The sequence below is a fragment of the Triplophysa dalaica genome, chromosome 18 (genome assembly GCF_015846415.1).
Source record: "Triplophysa dalaica isolate WHDGS20190420 chromosome 18, ASM1584641v1, whole genome shotgun sequence".
Classification (NCBI taxonomy): domain Eukaryota; kingdom Metazoa; phylum Chordata; class Actinopteri; order Cypriniformes; family Nemacheilidae; genus Triplophysa; species Triplophysa dalaica.
In genome coordinates this window covers 14746706-14770856 of record NC_079559.1, presented here as the reverse complement: position 1 = coordinate 14770856, position 24151 = coordinate 14746706, and the positions used below count along the sequence as shown (strand labels likewise).

Below are 24151 nucleotides of genomic sequence, written 5' to 3'. Positions count from 1 at the left end.
AGGCTTCAAACATAAAGATATGAAACTGTAATTTTTGGTGAAGAATCAACAACAAGTGGGACACAATCATGAAGTGGAACGAAATTTATCGGATATTTCAAACTTTTTTAACAAATAGAAAACTGAAAAATTGGGCGTGCAAAATTATTTACCCCCTTTACTTTCAGTGCAGCAAACTCTCTCCAGAAGTTCAGTGAGGATCTCTGAATGATCCAATGTTGACCTAAATGACTAATGATGATAAATAGAATCCACCTGTGTGTAATCAAGTCTCCGTATAAATGCACCTGCACTTTGATAGTCTCAGAGGTCCGTTTAAAGCGCAGAGAGCATCATGGAGAACAAGGAACACACCAGGCAGGTCCCAGATACTGTTGTGGAGAAGTTTAAAGCCGGATTTGGATACAAAAGATTTCCCAAGCTTTAAACATCCCAAGGAGCAATGTGCAGGCAATAATATTGAAATGGAAGGAGTATCAGACCATTGCAAATCTACCAAGACCTGGCCGTCCCTCTAAACTTTCAGCTCATACAAGGAGAAGACTGATCAGAGATGCAGCCAAGAGGCCCATGATCACTCTGGATGAACTGCAGAGATCTACAGCTGAGGTGGGAGACTCTATCCATAGGACAAAAATCAGTCGTATACTGCACAAATCTGGCCTTTATGGAAGAGTGGCAAGAAGAAAGCCATTTCTTAAAGATATCCATAAAAAGTGTTGTTTAAAGTTTGCCACAAGCCACCTGGGAGACACACCAAACATGTGGAAGATGGTGCTCTGGTCAGATGAAACCAAAATCGAACTTTTTGGCAACAATGCAAAACGTTATGTCTGGCATAAAAGCAACACGGCTCATCACCCTGAACACACCATCCCCACTGTCAAACATGGTGGTGGCAGCATCATGGTTTGGGCCTGCTTTTCTTCAGCAGGGACAGGGAAGATGGTTAAAATTGAGGGGAAGATGGATGGAGCCAAATACAGGACCATTCTGGAAGAAAACCTGATGGAGTCTGCAAAAGACCTGAGACTGGGATGGAGATTTGTCTTCCAAAAGACAATGATCCAAAACATAAAGCAAAATCTACAATGGAATGGTTCACAAATAAACATATCCAGATGTTAGAATGGCCAAGTCAAAGTCCAGACCTGAATCCAATCGAGAATCTGTGGAAAGAACTGAAAACTGCTGTTCACAAATGCTCTCCAACCAACCTCACTGAGCTCGAGCTGTTTTGCAAGGAGGAATGGACAAAAATTTCAGTCTCTCGATGTGCAGAACTGATAGAGACTTACCCCAAGCGACTTACAGCTGTAATCGCAGCAAAAGGTGGCGCTACAAAGTATTAACTTAAGGGGGCTGAATAATTTTGCACACATTTTCAGTTTTTTATTTGTTTAAAAGGTTTGAAATATCCATAAATTTCATTCCACTTCATGATTGTGTCCCACTTGTTGTTGATTCTTCACATAAAATTACAGTTTCATATCTTTATGTTTGAAGCCTGAAATGTGGCAAAAAGTTCAAGGGGGCCGAATACTTTCGCAAGGCACTGTATAAGATGTTTTCCACGTATATAGATCAGGATTCGTAATATGATTATGATGAGTGTGTATTCATCTGTACCCTTCACTCTGAGGCATCCGACGGCAGCAGCTCCAGAGATGATTTCTCATCTCAGATCCAGCGCAGGAACGATCATATACGAAAGCTGGAGGCCAAACTCTCAGGTATCACACACACAATGCAACGAAAGAGAAATGAATAAAGGACATTACTAAAACAATGGAATAGGTGCAGGCTACAATGTGTGTATTCATCTTACCTGCCACAGTCTGCTTTCAGCCATCTTGAGGCTTTATACATTTTCCCTCTGTGCAGTGTGAACATGTATAAAGCACACAGCATTGGACAAATCTGCCACATTTCAGCACAAAGCATGTCAGAAATGAATGCAAATGGCACTATTGTAAGTGTCTGGAAATTCTGCATAAACAATAGATATCTCAACCAGCAGTGCCATGCAATTACACAGCCAGATCTAGGAAACTCTTTTAACCCTAATAGAACAGAACTAGATAAGATGATTATTAGAGATAATAGATTAGGTCAAAGGTCACATCACTCAAGTATGGTTTTCTCATCTCAGAAAATCATTCTGTTTTTCCCTCCATTTGTTTATCTTCTCAATCATATTTATCCCTTTGTTTTCTCCCCCCGCCTTGTTTTTGTCCCTCCTCCCGCCGTACCCCATCCTCTGCCTTCCTCCGGTCATGTTTATGTTGGTATCCCATTCCCAACCCTAGACTACGCTGAGCAGTTAACGAACATTAAGTGAGACTGGCGGGAAGTAGAATGGACAGGTGAGGGAGATGAAACACTAATAGATTGCTAACGGAGAAACAAGGAGGCGGAGCTAAACGAAAGACAGGAGGACACACGGCAAAATGTCAAAACAAAACACACTCACAAGACATGGTATTTTCATGACAATGTCCCCAAGGCACGAAAACCCAAGACAGGAAGGAACAGAACCCTGACAGAGGAAACAGACATTTTAGGAATCTGTCAAAATCTTGCTTTATGTTAAATAGACTTATTTTGGACCTGAATAAAAAAAACTTTAAGAAAAAAGACTTTAGTAATAATTATATTTTTCCTGGGAAGTTGTATTTGGTGAAAACTCCCAGAAACAGTGCAGATGCTTAGTTTCATTTAACATTTAAAGATTTTTGTTAGTGCTGTTCTCTTACCTACAGATACGATGTGTTTGTGAGTGAAGCCAACGTAGCAACAGCAACCCACCAATTGTGCCCGAATTTTACCCAAACCACAGACAGTATCTGCACCCGCATAGGCACTGTCTGTAACTTAAGCAAGAAGTGAGCAAAACATTAAATCAGTAAAAGTTATTGAAGTCACAGAATAACGGCATCCATCATACCTGTACATTTTTCTAATGTGTTACAGGGGGAACACAAAGCTTGGCTTGGCTACAGTTTTTACAAAAGTGTCATCACATCTGGGCTTAATGCTATAGAAACACAGAAACTCACCACAGTATCCTGGCTCTAGGTTGTTGGTGGTTGAGATAAACCTGCCGGATCTAAAATCTATAATTTTCACCTGCATCAGATCTGTATTGATCAAGAAGTTGTCGCATAACAAGTCACCATGGTTGACGTCGTGCCCAATCCAGTATTTGGCTGCTGTAACTGCTTGGGTCATCAAACGACGTGCCAAGGTTTCACTCAGAAGACTTGAATGACATAGGGTGAAATCATGCAAGGTCATGCATGGCCGTGGTTATTCCATAGTCATGATGAGCTGATCTTCCAGATACCAGTCGTATATTTTAACAATATAAGGGCATGTCTCTGATTTATGTAGCTCCTGATGTACAGCCCTTCTTTGGGTAGACGCTCGCCCTTAGACTGGTGAAAAAGCACAAAAAAAGGTTAGTTGACTGTAGTCTTATTACTTTGAGACAACTATAAGAAATGCATTTTCTATATTCTTTCTAATTGATATTATGAGCATAACAACTGAGTATGAATAACATTCATTAATCAATAATTTGTTAATGCTTCAAACAGCTTCAAAACACAAGAATAGTTTTGTTAAAAAGATGTTACATGTTAATGTCTCAAACTAAAATAGTTGTTGGATATATATGTACATGACATTTAAGATCTATACAGTATATTAGATATTTTAAATCTTGCCAATTTACAGTATCACAATAACAAAATGTTTTGTAATGGAACATGTTTGATGGCGACCTGCAAAAAGGAAAAAATCCATGTAAGCTTTACAGCAGTACATCACACTCTACAGTTAAATTAATTTAAACACATATGGATCAAAACAATAAACATGCATCTATGTTTACATTTACATTTAGTCATTTAGCAAACGATTTTATCCAAAGCGACTTACAAAGAGTTTAGGGAGCAATAAGCGATATGTCATACAGGAGCCATAATACATTAGGTATAATGATTCGTGTTGTATCATGGGAAATACGAGTGAGCGAGTGTACACTCAAAATCAGATTGCATTGTGAGTAAAAAGTATTGAACAAATGTAGGGAATGGAATGAGTCGTTTACACAGAATTCGGACAAGGTAACAAAATGGCGGACACCCGACATAGTGCACTACATAGGAGACTCACGTGCTGGCTGGCTGGATGTCAGCTGGTTCGGGACATTTGGGTTCAGTCTAGACGAACCAGCTTGGCAATCTATCAGTAAAATAGACGTTTAACATTTAGTTTTTTTCCACAATTGTTATTTCTAAATGTGTTAAAAGTATGTCAGCTGATATAAATATACTCCACTACTATTACTTATAAACATTCAAAGTACTCTCTAAGACAACTCCAAAATCAGTCTAGGTAAACAAGTAATTTTATGAGAAATTATGAAAATGCCACCGCAACCCACATAACCTAAAACAAAATTTTATTGATATTACAGATTTTGTTTATTTAGAACACCAGCACCGACATTTATCATCATCAAAACTAACCTGTTGACCTGGCTTCCATATCGTTTACTGGAGTAAAACTTTGTGTAAAGCGATGGTTTCTTTCCTTAAAACATTCAAATACCATATACGAATTAATTAAACAATAAAAGGAACAAATACTTTCCGAAATCTCCAACAAAATAAACACAATCTAGCAATTTTTTTCATTTACTTATGCCGGCCTGAGGCATAAGCGAACTAAGCGGCTGCTTGGGGCCCCCTGGCCATGGTTTTTTACAATTAAATAACTGAAAGAATGTAAACTTCTTATGTCCCCTTGTCTAACAATATTCTACGGTTGAAGAGTCTAGTCGACGGAACACACAGAGTTTGCAGATCTGGAGACAAAGTTTGACACAGACACAAGTGCTTGTTCAATCAGAGTCCAAAGTTTATTATTTTAGGACTAATACTTATAAGTTTGCCTCAGGAGGCGTCATATAAAACCACCAAAACAGTGGAAAATCACCAGACTTTCTGTTTAGTCTTTCCTCCTGAACAATCAGATATGATTACATATTTAATATTACAATAACAGAACAATCGTCCATAGGCATCATTAGGAACCTTGATATGGAGAACAACAGATGCTTATATCAACATAAGACAGCATAAGACATAATACAACTTTCAACGAGGTTAAACAACAAGAAAGTAAGGAGCAAATATTATGAATAGAAGTGAATAATAAGAATACATATGATGAATATTGGAATAAACACAGATGCAGTATTTGTGGAGGACAGGACGAAATCCAGATTCTCACAATTACTTAAAACAAGTTATATTAATGAATGAATAAATTAATTATTGAATATGAATGAATAAATGAAATGAAAAGAATATTCAAGATAAGAAAATTCTGATTTGCCGACAACTGCTGTGACTGTTAGCGGTTGAGTCATGCGCAATTGAGCTTAGACACTGTCATGGTCGAAACACAGGAGAGACCAAATAGCAGGGTGAACAATGCTTTATTAGATGAGATAAAGTCAACAGCACAAAAACAGTTCGAAAGGCTGGAGCCTTAGTCCACAGTGAGAGAAGGCAGTGACACGGTTACCGGCGATCCCGTAATAGAGGCTCAACACGATTCCGTGCGAGAGTTCGTGAGGTGTGGAAGAGTAGTCCAGGGACGTCAAATCAAGCTGTTGGTATAATCCCAAAAGAATAGAAGCGAATAACAGATAGCCGCCGATCAGCCGTACTCACAGGATATGGTTTTAGAAACGTGGTGAATGGATCTGGGAACTGTGACAAAGAAACAATCTGGCAACAAGACTGGAACAATGCAAGACTTCGTTAGACGAGCCGCAGCACGTCTAGGGCAGTCTGAACTGGCAAGAAGCAACGGTCAGACAACGGACAAGAAACACTGGGGCATAATAAAGGAAAACCTGACAAGGGTAAATAATAAGCAGGTGCGTGAGGGGTAGAGAGCTAGATGGGAGATAGCAATCAGGTGTGTGAGACTGAGTGGAAAATCACCCGTGTAGGAGAAACCTAAGAGAACACGGGGGCGGGGAGAGTGACGCAGACACTGAGCACGTGGTTAGCGAGTACCCAACCCCGTGCTCGACAAAACAACACACCCATGTGCAGAAGATGCCGCAACCCAAGCTGGGTCGTGACAGTACCCCCCTCCCCACCAGCGCCACAGGGCGATTCAGGGAGGGGGCTCACCTCGTCTCCGGTGGAATTCCATGATCAGCGACCGGTCCAACACATCTCGTGAGGGAACCCATGACCTTTCTTCTGCGCCATAACCCTCCCAGTCCACTAGGTATTGGAAACCCCTACCTCGACGGCGGACATCTAGTAGCTTCTTGACGGTATAAACAGGGACGCCGTCCACCAGCCGAGGCGGGGGGGGGTTGGGTCGGGAACTATCCGGATTGAGATGGGAGGTAACAAAAGGTTTAACCCTGGATACGTGAAAAACAGGGTGAACTCGACCAAGAGTAGGAGGAAGCTTGAGTCGTACGGCTACCGGGTTAACCACCTTGGCGATCCGGAACGGCCCAATGAACCTGGGCGCCAGCTTACGAGAGGGCGTCCGGAGAGGGAGGTCCTTGGTGGAGAGCCATACCCGTTGACCGCACACATAGGCAGGAGGAGAAATCCGGTGGCGGTCGGCCGCTGATTTGGTTCTCAGGTTGGTTTGGGCCAAAACCTCTCTGGCCCTCGTCCAGGTCCGGTGGCAACGCCGGACGAACGCCAGAGCTGAGGGAACCGCAGCATCGAGTTCCTGGGAGGGGAACAGAGGGGGTTGGTAACCAAGCGCGCATTCAAATGGGGACATACCTGTGGCAGCGGTGGGAAGGGAGTTGTGGGCGTACTCCACCCATGAGAGCTGTTGGCTCCAGGAATTAGGGTTGTTGGATGACAGACAGCGGAGTCTCCGTCCGAGATCCTGGTTGGCTCGCTCACATTGTCCATTGGTCTGAGGATGAAACCCTGAAGACAGACTGAGGCCCCGATCTGTCGACAGAACTCCTTCCAGAACCGAGAGGTAAACTGAGGACCCCTATCGGAAACAACGTCTACCGGAAGACCGTGTAATCGGAAGACGTGATCCACCATCAGTTGAGCCATCTCTCGGGCTGAAGGAAGTTTAGGGAGAGGAATAAAATGAGCCACCTTGGAAAAACGGTCCACCACCGTGAGAATCACAGTGCACCCTCTGGACGGGGGAAGGCCAGTAACAAAATCCATGGCAATGTGAGACCATGGTCGGGAGGGAATGGGAAGGGAGCGGAGCAGACCTGTAGGTGGACGATTGGTGGTCTTACTTTGAGCGCAGACTGGGCAAGCCAACACAAACTGTCTGACATCTTTGGTGGCTGACGGCCACCAAAACCGCTGGTGCACGGAGGCCAGGGTCCCCTTGATTCCTGGATGGCCGACTAGTTTTGAGGAGTGACACCACTGAAGGACTGCAGGACGCAGCGGAGCGGGCACGAACAACCGACCCACTGGGCACTTCCCCGGTACTTGCACCCCACGACCGGCCCTCTCTACTCGCTGCTCGATGTCCCAGGCAAGAGCTCCGACGACCATCTCCCTAGGGAGGATGGGATCGACGGAATTCTCTCTGCCTGGTTCCTCGAACAGACGGGAGAGAGCGTCTGGCTTGACGTTTTTGGAGCCAGGCCGGTACGAGAGGGTGAAGTGGAATCTACCAAAAAACAGTGCCCAGCGAGCCTGGCGTGAACTCAACCTCTTGGCTGAACGGACGTATTCCAAATTCTTATGGTCCGTCCACACCAAAAACGGTTGAGTTGCTCCCTCCAGCCAGTGACGCCACTCACCCAACGCGAGCCGAACCGCCAGCAGCTCTCTGTTGCCGATATCATAGTTCCGTTCGGCAGGGCTGAGACGATGGGAGAAGAAGGCACAGGGGTGCACCTTCCCATCATGACCGGCGCGTTGGGACAAGACTGCGCCAACCCCGACGTCTGATTCATCGACCTCGACAATAAACTGGCGATCCGGATCTGGAAAACAGAGCACAGGAGCAGAGACAAAACGGGACTTGAGCATATCAAAGGCTACCTGAGCACGGGGATTCCAGGCGAACGGGATCTTAGAGGAGGTTAGAGCAGTAAGCGGCGCGGCCACTTGACCGAAGCCCCGTATGAAACGCCTATAGAAGTTGGCGAATCCGAGGAACCGCTGCAACGCCTTACGAGAGTCGGGAACTGGCCATGTGGCAACAGCCTTGACCTTCGAGTCGTCCGGTCCAATGCCCCGGGGGGAGATCACATGGCCAAGGAACGAAACAGTATCGGAGTGGAACTCGCACTTCTCCGCCTTGACAAATAATTGGTTTTCGAGGAGACGCCGGAGGACCTCTCGAACGTGCTGGGTGTGTTCCTGGAGAGAAGGGGAAAAAATCAGAATGTCGTCCAGGTACACGAAGACAAACCGATTAATCATATCGCCAAGCACGTCATTAATGAGGCCCTGGAAGACGGCAGGAGCATTGGTTAGACCAAAAGGAAGAACCAGATATTCGTAATGTCCCGAAGGTGTATTAAACGCCGTCTTCCACTCATCCCCCTCGCGAATACGAACCAGATGATACGCGTTGCGGAGGTCTAGTTTGGTAAAGACCCGAGCTCCCTGCAACAGTTCGAAGGCAGAAGACATTAATGGTAAGGGGAATTTATTTTTTACCGTAATATCGTTCAAACCTCGATAGTCAATACAAGGACGCAGGGAGCCGTCCTTCTTCTGAACGAAGAAGAAACCCGCGCCTGCAGGCGAGGAGGAGGGGCGAATGAGCCCGGCATTGAGTGATGTGCGGATATACTTCTCCATAGCCTCCCTTTCAGGAGCGGATAAGGAAAATAGTCGACCCCTGGGCGGAGAAGTGCCTGGAAGAAGGTCAATGGCACAGTCGTAAGGCCGATGAGGAGGAAGAGACATGGCACGGGACTTGCAAAACACGGCACGGAGATCATGGTACTCCCCCGGAACCCCAGCGAGATCAGCGACATCCACCTGCAACACAGGAGAAACAGAAACAGGCGAGGGAGCAGGACCAAGACAAGACACATGACAGGCAGGGCTCCACGCTAAGACAGAAGTGTTAACCCAATCAATGTGAGGATTATGCTGTGACAAACACGGATGCCCTAATACCAGTGGGGTTGTGGGGGAATCGAGGATGTACAGCTTAATCTTCTCACAATGATTTCCCGACAGAAAAAGACTTACGTGAGGGGTGGTGTGGGTGACGGTAAAAAGTGGTTTCCCCGCTAGGGTAACAGCAGAGACGGGCGGTTGGAGAGGAACAGTGGGGATGCCCCATCTACGAGCCGTGGCTGCATCCAGGAAGTTCCCTTCGGCCCCGGAGTCGATGAGGGCCTTCCCAATGTGGGTAGAGTGACCGAAGGTGAGGCGGAAAGGCAGCAGGGTGCGAAGGAGTGGAGAGGAATTCTTGATGACGCCCACCCGGACTCTCCGTTCTACGGGTGAGCGTTGGCTTTTACCGGGCAGTTCGTGACAATATGGTCCGGTTTGCCGCAGTAGAAGCAGAGTCCGTCCACTAGTCTCTGATGCTTCTGGGCGGCGGTAAGGCGAGAGCGACCGACCTGCATGGGTTCCTGCGTGATATCTGCAGGTTGACGATGTAGAAAACCGGTCTCACGAGCGGAATCCCGTCCGGGCTCCCTCTCAGACTGCAGGTTGGGGTCTCGACGTCGCCATGCGGGTGGAGAAGAGCGTCTTTGGCGGCGCGCGCTGATACGACCTTCAATCCGCAAACACAGGGCGATAAGATCCTCTAGGTCTCTAGGCGGGTCCAGCGCGGCGATTTCGTCAGCGATGAGGTGGTTGAGGCCATCTAAGAAACGCGCTCGTAGAGCCCCGGCATTCCACTCACACGCCGCTGCTAGGGTCTTGAAACGAATGGCGTAGTCCGTGATGGACGATCTTCCCTGGGTAGTACGGGAGAGAAGTGCAGCTGCTTCATCCCCGCGAGCTGACCTGTCGAACAGCCTAGTCATTTCTTCCTGAAAAGCCGGGAATGAACGGCAACACGGATCTTGAGACTCCCAAACGGCAACTCCCCACTGACGAGCCTTCCCAGTTAGCAGAGTGAGGACATAGGCGATCCGAACCTCCTCTGAGTCATACCGGCGAGGTTGAAGGGCGAAGACCAGAGCACACTGGGAGAGAAATGCCCGGCAGGAGTTGGGATCCCCATCATACAGCGGCGGACAGTTGGCATGGGGCTCAGGAGTGCTCACGGTCCCACGAACAGATGGGTTTTGGGCACCTCCCGTATGCGCGGAGCCCCGTAGGAGGTCGGCTACCTGGCGTTGTAACGCTGCCATCTGGGCTTGCAGCGAGTCCACTTCCTGAGCGGCAGCAGCGAGGCGGGACGCCTGTTGTCCCAACAGAATCCCCTGTTGTTGTAAAGCCGCTCGCAGCGGATCTTGTCCCGCTGGGTCATGTACGTGGTCTGACCGTTCTGTCATGGTCGAAACACAGGAGAGACCCAATAGCGGGGTGAACAATGCTTTATTAGATGAGATAAAGTCAACAGCACAAAAACAGTTCGAAAGGCTGGAGCCTTAGTCCACAGTGAGAGAAGGCAGTGACACGGTTACCGGCGATCCCGTAATAGAGGCTCAACACGATTCCGTGCGAGAGTTCGTGAGGTGTGGAAGAGTAGTCCAGGGACGTCAAATCAAGCTGTTGGTATAATCCCAAAAGAATAGAAGCGAATAACAGATAGCCGCCGATCAGCCGTACTCACAGGATATGGTTTTAGAAACGTGGTGAATGGATCTGGGAACTGTGACAAAGAAACAATCTGGCAACAAGACTGGAACAATGCAAGACTTCGTTAGACGAGCCGCAGCACGTCTAGGGCAGTCTGAACTGGCAAGAAGCAACGGTCAGACAACGGACAAGAAACACTGGGGCATAATAAAGGAAAACCTGACAAGGGTAAATAATAAGCAGGTGCGTGAGGGGTAGAGAGCTAGATGGGAGATAGCAATCAGGTGTGTGAGACTGAGTGGAAAATCACCCGTGTAGGAGAAACCTAAGAGAACACGGGGGCGGGGAGAGTGACGCAGACACTGAGCACGTGGTTAGCGAGTACCCAACCCCGTGCTCGACAAAACAACACACCCATGTGCAGAAGATGCCGCAACCCAAGCTGGGTCGTGACAGACACATTTCGCGCGCATTGATAATTTGCGATGGCGTGCAATTGCGTGTCACTGTAATTAATAAATGACAAGCCATGTCACAAAAAAGGATGTATCCCTCTGGTGCCGAAAAGATAAATAAGAAAAGGACAGAGGAGAAAAAAGAGCAAGATAAAGGTATGTTTGCGTGATTAGTGACAAATTGTGCTCACGTCACTTGAGGTAGCGGCTAGTCATGACTCGTGATGTTATATAAGCCCTCACCAAGGCTAACGTTAAATCCCCGCCATCAAAAGTGAAATGTCTCGCATTATTAATATACATTTATCTAGGTGTATTTCACGTATCGATTATAGATATCAGTTTAAAGGTTCTATGTGTTCGTTTCAGAGGCCACTATTGGTGTAGTTGGAAATTGCAACCTACAGCTCCGACACCCCCCTCCCATTAGCGAAACTACGGTTGCCGTCACAGGACAAAGGGGTTCCGTAAATGACAGCGGGCATTATATGATAATGATAATGTTGATTATTGCAATCTACTTCTCACAGGCGAACAACAGACTGAAGTTACGGACACAGGACAGAGATGTCGTCGTCTGAGACAGCAGAGAGTAACCTTTGCAAGTCAAGTGACGAGGTTTATTTACAAAGAAAAATAAATAAATAAATGTTACTTAATTCATCATTTAATCAAATCGTTATAGTGAATATTATTGTTACTTGTTTAACATTTTGTCAGTGATTTATTCCCTTTTTATACAAAGCATTTTTTGGCACGGTAACTTGGTTCGTAATTTACAGCCTATTTAAACCGCTTGCTAATGCTAAAGGCGTGTAATCTAAATTTACAAGGAAATACGCTACTTCTCTTGATGATCAGCTCATCTATTAGCTAAAGCTATCAAACAAACAGTTCACTTATATAGCGGAAATTTGACAAACTTACCGGTCCAGCAGAAAGCTTCCAACTTGTCATCGCTTAGAAAACCCTTTTCCTGCTTCAGTGCACTCCATTTGGGAAAGCTACGGCGATGTTTATTCGGGTTTTCTGCCGTTTTTTGTGTCTACTTCGCCTTGCTGCATCGTATTTTCTCTTTTTTGACAAAACAGATTGACGCTCTGTCGGCTCGTGTGCAGAGTATGTGTGGTCCGGCATTAGCGCAAATTTCACTTCTTACCGCAACAAAGAACCGTTTCTATTTCTAATAAAAAACAAGACAAGTAAATTTTGTTATTGTTCTTCCTCTTCTGGTAATCCTTCTATGTACTGGCGTTGCAAGCTGCCGCCTAAACACAGGGGTCGGTGCTTGGACCGCTGCTTTTTTCCATCTACACGACATCACTGGGACCCATCATACAGGCACATGGATTCTCGTATCACTGTTATGCCGACGACACCCAGATCTACATCTCGTTTCACCCAGACGATACCACTGTAGCAGCTCACATTACAGCCTGCCTCGAGGACATCTCAGCTTGGATGAAGGACCAGCTGAACCCTGCCAAGACCGAACTACTCGTGTTTCCGGCGCACCCTACGGTCCAACACGATTTTAACATCCATCTTTGCAATACCACGATCACCCATTCCAAAACAGTCAGGAACCTCGGAGTCATATTTGATGAACAGCTGTCCTTCAATGATCACATTGCAAAGACAACACGGTCATGCCGATATGCCTTATTCCACATTAGAAAGATCAGACCCTATCTCACTGCGCATGCGGCACAACTCCTTATCCAGGCCCTGGTAATCTCAAGGTTGGACTACTGCAATGCTCTTCTTGTTGGTTTTCCTGCAAAAGCTATCAAACCACTTCAGCTGGTTCAGAACGCAGCAGCACGCCTCGTCTTGCAACAGCCCAAAAGGGCTCACGTGACTCCCCTTTTCATCTCTCTTCACTGGCTACCGGTTGCAGCCCGTATCAGATTCAAGTCACTAATGCTTGCCTACAGGACTATCACTGGATCTCCACCGGCTTACTTCCACACTCTCCTGCACTCCTACACCCCATCAAGATCCCTGCGTTCAGCAAACCAGCGCCGTCTTGTATTGCCTTCCCATAAGGGCACTAAATCGCTCTCCCGCTCTTTCTCATTCACAACTCCTTCCTGGTGGAACATTGTTCCTAATTCTGTCCGCTCAACCACATCTCTCACAACATTTAAAAAAATACTTAAAACCCAACTCTTCTGTGAATACTTGACAAACAAATGAAAAACAAAACAAAAAAACACTAACCCTTTCTCTCAACAGGTAGTGGTCTAGCTTTTGTTGATACCAGTAACTTTGTATTGGCACTTAATGTATTATGGCCCCTGTATGAACTATCGCTTATTGCTCCTAAACTCTTTGTAAGTCGCTTTGGATAAAAGCGTCTGCTAAATGTCTAAATGTAAATGTATATCTAGTCCCGTGCATCCTTCGTTTTACGAAACGCGCTCAGTTTGTCCATGTAGTGATACTATAGAAACACGGCTGTGCAATTTGATAAATTACATGTAAGGGTGTGCCCGCGGTGTATATTCATAAAATGGCTCATTGTTAGGTAATATAAACATTTCGGTTCATTTTGTAAGGTTTTTCTTCACCGCTCGCAACATAGTTTTGTATTATATATTACATTTTGGTGAATAAATCCTTCAAAATCTTACACACTGTACCTTTAAGTTGGAGAAAACAGCCGAAGGGGAACTTAACCTTCTAAGTTAAAGGGATGCCTGCTAGCATGGCTGTGTGTGTTGAAGTGAATGTTAAAATATACCAATACCCTGTTGGGTGGGGAGACTTCTGTGATTAAAATAGACTTCAATTTAATGGCGAGTGATATAGCAGTGCTATCCTCATAATCAGGCACGTGCAGACTGGGGAGCGGAGGGTGCCTGAGCACCTGACTCTTTGGCCCCTTATCCCCTAAGTGCCCCTTTCTCAAGGCAAAAAAATCAAATTAATATAAAAGTAAAATAAAAATTGCGATGGTCTGCCCGATCTAACGATTAGTCAAATTAACTAATAATATTTAAGCAGTGATAAAAAAAGGCCTCCAAGATGACCTTTCCCCTGACGACCTCATCCGGAAGTTGTCGGGACGATCCGACCACGTCCTGTATTGAAACCGTGCACGCCGGCTGCTGGCTTAGCAGACTCGGAACGGTCTGCTTGTTTACTTAGTTTATTGTTATTGTTATTGTTATAAGCATGTTGTAGTTGTTGGCAGTAGTGAAGTGGTCTTACTTCTACACACAGCAATATAGACAAAAGTGCATGTTTACCCCTTGAATCATTCTTGCTGTTTGGGGGAGAAGATATTCATGGACGTCGAGGGCTTTGGTGTTTTTATGTTATGTGATATGACTAACGTTAATATTCATACTTTGTAACGTTACTATTTTTATACAGTAGTAGCCTATTTTTAAGAAATGTAGAGTGTCTTAAAAATAATTATCTCCACATTTGTAAAACATGCTTGTTCAGATTTTTAAATCTTCCTAATTACACTTTTCAATACTATTTTAATATCATTTTAATTTAAAAATGAGTAAATTCAGAACAAGATTAGAATAGAATTATATTTATTATATGAAAAAATATGTTTTATTCAACAACTGATAAAACATTACAGCCTGTAAACTCAATATCCATACAATTATTAATATACCTGACTTGACATCAACGTGCAGAGTGATGGAGATATGGGTTTCAGGAAAAGGTAGGATGTGTCCATTTGTGTTTGTTCTAAAGTGCAAAGATGCCTAAAAAAGAGAGGAGAATCAAACAAACAAAGAAGGAGCTGCTTGAGGCCTCAAAAGGCAGAGGATCCAGTTTCAGCTGGTTTATGAAAAGCACAACGGGTAAGAATAACACATGTAGCCTACCATTGGTTTACATTGCAAAGGTATTCAATTTTACCCATCAACTACAACAATAGTAATAGTAATAATAATTACTATATTGCAGTGTATCAGATGTTTTGTATCAATACAGTTAGGTTGATTTATTATTGATTAGGTAGTGTATTGATTAAGAGTAGCGGTGTGGGTTAAAAACAGATAATTGCTGAAATAGTGAATTGTGCCTTGTTCCTAGATGGACGGAGAGGGGAAAGTAAATCAGATGATGAGATGGAGACAGAGACTGTAGAGAAAGAGGGAAATTATGACTCTAGCGACAGTAAAAACACTACAAGGAACAGTAAGCCATGAGGCAGAGGCTGTAGAGAAAGAGGGAAGTGTTGAGACTCAGGCGACAGAAACAGTGCAGGATGAAGCAAGCTAGGAGAAGGAGACAGAAGCCAGAGAGGGGCTATTCTCAAACCTACTTGGACTTTAACACCCAACTGACCCTGCTCACATCCTAAAATTCAATATTAAGTACGATGAGGCCTTCATTCAAATGTGTGATAATATTGGACCCTGCAAACCAGTCCTATCTTTTCACAAGAATGTAGAGGGACATTCATTTCAGAAGAAGTGGTATAAAAATAACCCATGGCTAGAATATTCTCCTAGCACTGATGCCATGTTTTGTTTCAGTTGCCGTGTTTTTATGAATTATGGACAATACAAGAGTCACACAAACTGGAAAGCTGTACGGTTAAATCACTGGAGGAAGGCTTTAGAAAAAATTAAAGAACACACTGCCTAAGAGTCTCACATGTGTGGTATGATGAGGTGGAACTCATTCAAGAAAAAAATTCTGGAGGCAGCTTTTAAAGTAGGTGACGGTGAGTTGCAAGCTGCAAAAGATAAAGAGAGAGAGAGGAACCGAGAAGTGTTGTCTCTGTAGACACAAGAAAGCAAAACACACACATATCTCTGTCTATATAGATTTCTCAAGCCCACTCTTAATGTTTCATTCCCAGATTTAAAAACCTTGCAGCTCTTGGTGTGCAGCAGCCACTGTAAGCAATCACCCTTGGCATCAACTGCAGCACTACAGTAGGTCAGTCAATGTGAGCCAGTTCCACACATATTCAGCAATCTGTACATCTTGTCATGCATAACAATTGTTTAATCAGCTAATATATGTCACATGTTTGTTTTAATTTCTATTGCCAGAGATGACCTCCTGCCACATCAGCAGGACATCCCCAGAAAACACATCAAAATCAGCTGCTCCCTGTAAGTTATGTCAGCCCACAGTGTTTTAAAAGCCTGTTGCCTACAATCATACTAACCAATATGTCAGGGGCCACGTTTATTTTTTAATTGTTTCCATGTCCTACAGAGCTGTTCTTTATTATTCTGTATAACGGAGAGAAAAAAACTTAAGGTTTGACTTTATACACGTCAAACTTTATACACCTCAATTTCTAATCTAGTTATTAATAGGTCCAAAGAAAATATATATTTACCTTTTAAACATTAAAGTGTTTTTTCTGTTATGTTTCTTTTTTTAAAACTGCATGACAGCATTGGCTGGTATATCAAAACAGAAGCCTCTGTATCAATACGTATATCTGCAAGGAATTTGTCACAATAAACAGTATTTATGTTTAGAGCACAGCCCTGTTGAACGCCTTGTTCCATGTGCCTCTTTTTTACTGTGAGCACCTGCCCCCTTAAGGGTCTCCACACGGCCCTGCTCATATTTATAGGCTGCAGTAGATCACCATGTTAAGTTTTCACCATACTGCAATTGTGCCTCATTTGCCAATAGAATATGAATTGTTAGGTGTGGGTCACTGGTTTGAATTTGCTTGTTGTGAAAGTAGTGATGGCAAAATAAACTCATTCTGCTCGATCAACTATGCACTTATGCAATGCTATTTTCTTTCAGGAACACTGTTGAAGTACTTTGGAGCACAACCAACTCTACCCGCCCTGTTCTTATGTTTTCTTTCATTATTTAAGTATCTATTTTTCTGTAACATTCTATTTTTGATTATATGAATGTTTGTCTATTTTGGTTTTATTTAAAAGATTGCACATTTAATTTACATTTGCATTTGCACATTTGCAAATTATTTATTTCTTGTTTTGTGACAGTTTGTATTCAGAAGTTTAAGAGTAAAGTCTTTTATTTAAGTATCGTATTGAACATTTTTATGTATTTATTTTGTATTAATACATAACCTCACTGTATTAATTTATAATGTAACATAATAGCGTGAGATTTGTGTCAATAATCTTCAAGCACAGGTGACTTCGCGTGCTGGGAGGGGGGCCCCCAAATCAAATTCTGCTTTGGGCCCCCAAGAGGCTCGGGCCGGCACTGCTTATGCTTGTGTAGCCTCTGACGGCTATAGCAGTGGTGACTACGCCACCCCTTGGAACAGACTGGTAAGAGCAAGGGGAATATTTTACAGGAGGCACACACAGGCTTGGTCAACAAAGTAGAAAAGTACAATCTTTATTTTTGTTACAGTAAAAACATTGAGTCGCTTTTGGATTTCAATAAATAACACACAAATTCATCACTTGACATAACACTAAGCCTAAGGGGGTGGGCCACCGAAGTACAAGTTACTCAGGCCTAAGTTTCCGTACCACACGTGAGCTAGGGCACACCACTTTAGAGTAGAACAAACACTGCACAACAATGACAACCAGGCTCTTTGAGCTATTTCTAAGAATACACACTTCACAGCAGTACACTGCACACGTCGTGCTAAATGAGTGAAACACGCTAAGGAAACCAGGCAGGAGCCCGTTGGAAAGTCTATCCAGTGGGCCCAACCCACACGAGGCTAATGTAATGGGTGAAGACAAACAAACAACAAAAATATATATATAAACCGCTAGCCGGTGGCCACTGTCAGTTCACTACACACAGATATTGTAGCACACCGGCTAGTAAAAAAAAAGAAACAAACAAAACAAATAAGTGTCTAAAAAGCAGCACCTGCCCATTCATTCAAACACACTCAAAAGAACAGCAGCAGACAATCGGATTGGCTGAAGACTCTTTAACAAAGAAAAAGAAACAAGAGTTCTAATTAAGTGCTCTATACGCCTAAAATTCATAATCAGTATACATATAGCTACTAAGACACACTCGCTGACACCAGACCCATTAATCGAATGATCGCTTTACTTTTTGCCCAATACCTTATAATCAGAACCATAACATACCTTTCTGCAATAGCGATTGGGTTAGTAGACAGTGTTCCGACGCTTCACGCATTCACCCGTCACAAATGCTGGCGAGCATAACAACAGAACCCTATTACACCCAAAGCAGTAAACGAACAGGATACGCTAAAAGAACTAGATAAAAGTGTACCTCCTCTGTGCTCGTCAGTCCAGACATTCCATACGCGTTTCGGAAGCGCGCACACACACAAACAGTAGTGCCGTTGGCAATCACTATGCAACCTCTTGCGCTACCAACACATCCCGGAACACTGCTGCCTCCAACACGTTAGCAGCTAACTTCAGTCTCTCGCTACAGGATGAGGACAACAGGTATATATACACCTGCCTGTTAACAATTACCGACCTCACCCACCCACATTAGATGACGTAGCGATACGAGGAGGAGTGAAAGCGAGCGGGGGCAAAGAAAGAGGGAGATGAGAGACAGAGAAAAGTGTGCCTCAAACCCACAGGCCACAATCCACCCCCTCCAAATGAATCGGCGGCCCGACGATGACACCTCATGTCTGCGGGTCTACATCCTCTACTCCTGATGGACCATCGATGTCACTAATCGGCCGGGGTAGACGGTGGGGGTTGGAGTGCTGCCCCGCCGTAGACCTCGCTGAACGCCGCACGGCCACAGTGTTGTCCTCAGGCACCTCAGCCGTACCCTCAATGTCAATTTCCTCAAACGCTGGGGTGCCGGTTGGTGCCGGCGTAGTTTGGGGCTCTTGTTCTGCACCATACCAAATGATCATATCTCGGATATCACCATCGTTCCCGGCAGGGGGGTCTTTGGGGGCCTCCTCTTCCTGAACTGGACAAGGGACACCCCCTGGCCTGGGCCTCAATCCCGCAGGGACGGCACGCATTTCAGAACGATGCACCTGTCGAACAGTTCCATCCGCATTTGCAGGGGTCACAGTGTATACCGCTCCTACTCCAGAAGGGCAACGTACAACCCGATAGGCCACAGAGTCCCAGTAATCCTGGATTTTATTTCTCCCATGTGGATGGTTCCGCAGTTAGATCAAATCCCCTTCTTGGAAGCCGGCATCGTTCACCTGATCATTATGGTTCTGGTTCCGTCTAAGGGCCAGTTCCTCTGATCTCTGTCTGACATGTTCATGAGTTATCCTGACACTTTGCTGGTGCTTTTCGACCCATTCTTCTAGTGTATTGGTATCTGGGGCAGCTTCCCTGGTAACAAGCAGGAAGTCAACTGGTAATCTGGGATGGTGGCCAAACATTAGGTAATATGGTGTATGCCCTGTGGTCTGGTGTGGGGTAATATTATAAGCAAAGGTGAGCTGGGGCAGATGGTGTGGCCAACGACGCTTCTCTGTCTCAGGTAGGGTACGCAGCAAGTCGTGGAGTGTGCGGTTGAACCGCTCGCACTGTGCGTTCCCTTGAGGGTGGTACGGAGTGGTGCGGCTCTTTTGTATACCGTACATCTGGCAAAGTTGCTGGATCAAGAGGCTCTCAAAGTTTCGCCCCCGGTCGGAGTGGATACGAGCTGGGGGACCGAACCTATGAAACCAATGCTGCACTAAGGTCCTGGCCACTGTCGGAGCCTTTTGATCCTTTGTAGGAACAGCCTGCGAGTACTTCGTGAATATGTCCGTGAGGATCAGAACATTCTCTCGTCCATCACTGGCTGGCTCTAGCAGAGTAAAGTCAAGAGCCAAGATTTCATTTGGTCGAGTGGCGTGCATCGTGCTCCAGTACGTACGGACCTTGGGCTGGACGGCCTTCCCCAAAACACATTGCTGGCACTGCTGGCACCACTGTTCAGCATCTTTAGTCATACTGGGCCAAAAACATCGGCTCCGAAGTAGCTGGAGTGTTCTTTCCGTGCCTTGGTGCCCTTGTTCATCGTGGATACTCCGTAGGACTTCTGCTTGCAGGCACTGGGGCAGCAATAACTGGAGAGTCTCTGGACCTCCCCCTGGTGTGTGAATCAGGCGGTACAGAACTCCCTCCTCATCGACCAGGCGATCCCAGTGTCGGAGCAGGGCTCTGCTGGACTTGGGTAACGCTTCACGCTCCGTTGCGCCTGGCCGTCGCCCCTCTTGGTAGTACTTCCTCAAAGGCCCGATGACTGGGTCAGCTTCCTGAAGTGAGCTGAGATCCTGAGGTGTACGTCCCGGTAAGGCCACCACCTCCCGGCATTGGCCCTCTGTGGACTGCATCGGCACGAGGCTGGTCAATGCGCCCAATGCGGGGACCTCTGTCCCGAAGGTAAAGCGTTCCAAATACTGGCGAGAAAGAGCATCCGCGTTCTGATTGCTTTTACCCGGTCGATATCTGAGGGTAAAATTGAATGATGCCAACTGCGAAGCCCACCGCTGCTCAGTTGCGCCCAGCTTTGCAGTGTGCAAATGGCTCAGGGGGTTATTATCAGTGAAGATTGTGAAATGGTTCCCCAGCAAATATTCTCGGAACTTTTCCGTTACTGCCCATTTTACCGCGAGTAGCTCCAGCTTCATGGAGCTATAGTTCTCCATATTCCTTTCAGCAACTCTGAGTCCCCGACTAGCAAATGCAACTGGACGCACCCTCCCTTCATGTTCCTGGGAGAGGACGGCACCCAGGCCTCCATGACTGGCGTCTACCTCCAAGATGAATGGCTTCTTAAAGTCAGCATATGCCAGCACTGGAGCCGAGGTGAGTCGGTCCTTCAGAGACAGGAATGCTCGCTCACATCCCTCATCCCAGGCCGATGCCAGAGGGACGGGGGAGGTCTTTCCCTTCCTTCGAGGCCCACTGAGTCTTCCTACCAGATAGTGGAGTGGGGCTGCCAACTTTGAAAATCCCTCCACGAATCGCCGATAATAGCTCGCGAAACCAAGGAAAGATCGTAATTCGGCCAGATGTCCAGGGCGTCTCCACTCCTTAACCACCTCTATCTTGGCGGGATCCGTGGCAACTCCCTCAGCCGAGACCACGTGCCCCAAGTAACCAACCTGGTGCTGGAAGAAACGGCATTTTGACAGTTCTACTTTCAGTCCCTGTTTTTGCAGACGAGAAAACACCTCTCCCAGTCTCTCCAGATGCTGCTGAACAGTGGCGGAAAAGACGATCACATCGTCCAAGTATAGTAGAACAGACTGGTATCTGCAATCGCCAAACATACGCTCCATCAACCGCTGGAACGTTCCAGGCACATTACACAGTCCAAATGCCATTCGGTTGAACTCAAACAGGCCAAAGGGCGTACAGAAGGCCGTCTTTGACTTATCCTGCTCCACCATTGGAACCTGATTGTACCCACTTGCGAGGTCCAAGGTGGAAAACCATTTCGCTCCAGAAAGTGCATCCAATGATTCTTCTATACGAGGAAGGGGGTATGCGTCGCGGCGAGTTTTTGCGTTCAACTGCCTGTAATCTACACAGAGGCGCAAACTCCCATCCTTCTTTGTCACCAAGACTATCGGAGAAGAATAGGGACTGCTACTTTCTCTGATGACCTTATTATCTAAGAGCTGTTGGATGTGTGCCTTTACAGTTTCATACTGGGAGGGTGGGATTCTACGGTATGGCTGCCGAACAGGAGTATTGTCCAACAGGGGAATCTCATGGCTGATTAAGGACGTACATCCTAGGTCTCCCTCCCCTTGGGAAAATATGTTACTATACTGGACCAGGAGGGCTCTGGCCTCAGCCGCTTGTTGCTGGGTCAAACCCGGGAAGTCTGTCGCCGCGAGCTCGGGGAAACTACCGCCCTCGGCTACCTCCTGCGTGGAGACATAAGCTTGACACTGTTCCCATGAAGGGTCGACTGATATGGAGGCCGCTGTTCCTGTTACAGTCGCCGCCACAACTTGTACAGTGCCAATGGGATGACGTGGGGGTAACCATACCTTTGTATTACCAACATTCACTACAGGTGCATATAGAAAACCCTTTCTAACTGGCACCAAAGTAGGGGACACCAATAGGCCTTCGGGCAACTGCTCCTCGTCAAAGCCCAAGGGCTCCAGTAACAATACTGCAGACTCAAACTGGGGGCCTGTAACCGGGACCATGGTTAGGGCTCCCGCCTCAAGACAAACTGCCCTTTTCCCCTGCACTTTCACTTTAAACGGTTTCGGTGCATTTACAATGGCCTGGATCTGTTCACAGTGTCTCAGTGCACGTCGGGCTGCCGGTGCCGCCGATTTCACGGGAGGGGAGTGGAAGAGCTGTGACCCATGTTGTTTAAAAAGGACCTGATAGCATTCCCCAATTACATTCATTCCCAGTATCCCGGGTGTTACGAGCTTACGATCTTTAAGAGGGCCACACTCTGGGTCCTTGACAACTAAAATTCCCCTCCCCGGAATGCATTGCCCCAGTACCCACACGTCCAACTCTAAGTAACCGATATAGGGAATATCCAAACCATTAGCGGCCTTAAGCCCAAGCCATCTACAGTCTTTCTTTTGTAAATGATGAAAGTGCTCTCGAAAAAAACTCTCGGTGATGGTGGTCACCATTGACCCTGTGTCAATCAAGCAGGGAACTGTTACATCTCCAATAGAAACAGACCATACCGGGCACGTTTTGACTAACTTATCATATGATTGAGAATACATTGAGCCAGACACCCTCCTCCCCAGCGTGTGGCTCTGCACAGTGGGATTGGCTAGTTTCCCGACTGGCTAGGGAGGTTTTCTGGGCCTGGTGCTTGGTTAGGGGGGATATCAGGGGGCAAACGCGAAGCTAACCTACTATCATGGGTAGGGGGAGCTGCCTGACAATAGCGGGCTATATGGCCTGGTTGATTGCACCGCAGACAAATGGGCTGACCATTAGGGGCCCGTTTATATCGTCCACCCCGTTGCGGTGGAGGGGCCTGTGATCTACCACTAGGGTGCCCTAATTGCCTTATGAGCATGTCCAACTGAGCTTGCTGCTTAAGGACCAAGTCTTTTAGCTCAATGAATTCTAATGACTGAGGGGCTGTAACACATTGTGACACAACCTGAGCTTCACAGATTGCCCCTGGAGCACGATAACTACGATCTCGGTTGGACTGGCCCTCCTGCACCCACCTTATAGCTTCTTTCCGTACGTCTAAAAGCTTCAACCCGCTATCTGCTCGCACCAATCTCTTGAGTTCCCTGCGTAACATGGGATCACAGACATTTTCACAGAACTGGTCATGCAAAATGATATCAGGGTTTCTGATGGCACCTTCGTTTGACTGTTTTACTTTATCCAACAATTCCATTAAAACATGAGAGAATTCAAACAAACTTTCATTGTCCTTTTGCTTTCTGTTAAAGAAGTGCTGTTGCCAGTACACATATGATTTAGCACAGCCATATACTTCCCTTAAGACTTCAATTATTGACTCCGGGTTTTCACGTGTGGCTGTAGGGCGGTACTTAATCTCGTTTCGGGCTTCGCCCTCTAAGTGATCAAACAAAAACAAGGCTTTGTCAAAATTAGACATATGCATTGCCCGAATACAACTTTTAGCTTCCTCAATCCATTCTTCGACAGACAAAGGCCCTGCGGTTGCACAGCCAGAAAACTTCGGGCACCGCCGCTCTCGAGGTATAAAGAGTACTTGCTCCCGTCGGACAGGCTGGGTACTAGTAGCACTACTACCAGCATTACCCGCTGTCCCTCCTCCCGAAAGGCTCTCATTTTCAGCCTGGAGTTGCTCCAGACGTTGTCGCAGCCGCTGTAACTCCGTCGCAGACTCCTCTCCACCACTCATATTGTTGTCAGCTGCTGTTCCCTATACACACCTTCAAACTCTCACACAAACACACACAACACACACACACAGGTGCTGCTAAAATAGACTGTCCTAGCGACACAAATGTATCCTGCCGACTACGCCAAATTGTAGCCTCTGACGGCTATAGCAGTG

The 24151-nt window shown here is 45.9% G+C and overlaps 1 protein-coding gene and 1 long non-coding RNA gene across 4 annotated transcripts in view; one reads left to right on the top strand and one right to left on the bottom strand.

Annotated features, from left to right (window-relative positions):
- The window catches only part of LOC130407197 (serine/threonine-protein kinase pim-3-like), a 35340-nt gene extending 33607 nt beyond the window's left edge, over positions 1-1733 (bottom strand). For both annotated transcript variants that reach the window (XM_056729934.1, XM_056729937.1), the window contains exon 1: positions 1630-1733. The gene's annotated coding sequence lies outside the window, so the exon portion shown is untranslated. The remainder of the gene's footprint in view (positions 1-1629) is intronic.
- Positions 1638-17725, top strand: LOC130407204 (uncharacterized). 2 transcript variants are annotated; one of them, XR_008904588.1, is made up of 8 exons: positions 1638-1733; positions 2763-2885; positions 2974-3460; positions 14948-15057; positions 15293-15929; positions 16068-16147; positions 16264-16326; positions 16985-17725. It is a non-coding gene; the product is annotated as an uncharacterized LOC130407204 (long non-coding RNA). The 2 variants fall into 2 exon arrangements; XR_008904587.1 differs by having other exon boundaries at positions 2763-3460.
- The last annotated feature ends 6426 nt before the right edge of the window (positions 17726-24151 follow it).